This window comes from Otolemur garnettii, unplaced genomic scaffold, assembly GCF_000181295.1.
Source record: "Otolemur garnettii isolate 467f Iridium unplaced genomic scaffold, OtoGar3 scaffold00030, whole genome shotgun sequence".
In the NCBI taxonomy this organism is placed as follows: Eukaryota; Metazoa; Chordata; class Mammalia; order Primates; family Galagidae; genus Otolemur; species Otolemur garnettii.
The window spans coordinates 8,639,403-8,641,219 of NW_003852425.1; positions in this window are offsets into that span (position 1 = coordinate 8,639,403).

Here is a 1,817-nt window from a genome sequence, read left to right on the forward strand (position 1 = left end):
CTGTGAAGTGGCTGGAGAAAAACCGAAAAAAGCCTCTAAGAGGGAAAGAGAAAAGCTAGACCTAGGAGATAAGAATCTTTAGTAAACAAGCTTTTAGCCTCAGGGGTGAGAAAAGCCTTCGGTAAAACAGCAAAGAGAAAAGTTTGGGAATAGGTTGCAAGAGTTTATCAAGTTAGGGAAGAGAACTTCTAACTGCCTTCCCCTAATACCTTCGCCCAATGCCAGCAGGAAGTAGCTTTTGAGAGACCGACGCCCCGATTCCCTTTTTGGCAGTTAAGAGTTCTGCTTAAAGAAAAGAATTGAGGTAGATTGAGGCTGGTGAAGAAATAGTGGAAGTAAAGTTTTGTAAAACAAGACTCCAGAGTAAAAAGAAACAGCTAAAGAGCTCCTGTCTCTTTAAGGCAGCCAAAGGTTCTAAGAATTGAAAGGGAAAGATTGTAAAAAGTAAAAGGCCGAAAGAAAAAAACCAGTAGAGAAAAATCATGGCAAATGAGATACAGTAGTTGAAATACAGTTGAGAGATCAGATGAATCTTATAGTAGAAGCAGGTAAATGCTATATTGACATCTCAAATTGGGCAGCTGGACGATCAGACGGTAAATCCCCCAGTTAACATCAAATGCCATGAATGTGGGAAGCTAGGCCGTAAGAGAAAACTGTTTAAAAGGGAAAAGAACGTTGAATGCTAAAGAAAAGGAACAAAGAGCATGTAAACCTCCAGGTGTATGTCCCAAGTATAAAAAAAGCTTTCATTGGGCAAACAAATGTTGTTATTTGATAGAATTGGAACACTTTTATTGTAGGGAAATTATCAGTGGGGCCAGAATCTGGACCCACTGGTAATGAAAGAAAAAAGTTTAACATTTTCATTTCAAACCATTCTCAGAAAAAACAGTATAATTCAATTCTATGCCACGGGAGCACTCTGCCAGCTTGGTTAGACCTGTGGTGCCTTAGCGTAAAATGGGAAATTAAACCAGACCAATGGATGACAATGGAGAATAATTAGATTAAATATGTTTGTGGAATATTAGGTTATCCTGCATGGTGAAGGGGTAACCGACCTCTCATCAGTGTCTGTGCACTACAACCGGGTCCAGCTAAGGAGACTGGACACGGCCCAAAGGGGAAGTGTCACTTGGAAGCAAGTGAAGCCTTTGGAAGAGTATGAGAGGTGAGAAAAAAGGGAGGGAAGAGTACAAGTTAAACCACCTCTGTACTAGGAAACTCCACTTGAAAAAAAGTCTGGAATCAATTAGCAAAAATTTCGCTGGAAAAGCAGCTTGAAAGCAGGAAAAACTCTGCTATCAAGGAATTGTGAAGAGTGGTACTCTTGGACCACGACTAACAGTTCCATGAGAGGAACTGCCAAGTGTGGAACCATGAATCCACAAGTAACAGTCTTTTGCGATCTGTGAAGGGTGGATTTCAGTACCTCGAGTAGCAAAACCTTTGGAATAGCGAGAGAAAAATCCTTGCTTGCAAAGAGTGCAAGGAAAGCATTATTTTTTGTTCGTCTGTTAAATATCAAAGGAAAGTTCCTACAGTTAAAGAAACGATAAATTCTATCAGGAAAGATTTCAGTTTTCTCCATTTAAAAAGACCTTTAAGGGAATTAACATCACAATCATTTTCCTCTAGCAGCGGCTAATAGTTTACCTCTGTATTGGGCTTCCTCACTTAAAGAGCCCATACCTGGAATTCTGAACTCTGATAATTACCATCTTTTGCCTAGAACGAAGAGGGCTAGATAACAGGAAGAACCGCCCTTACCACATTAAAAGTTATTTTGTTTGTATATAAAAAAGGGGGGAAAT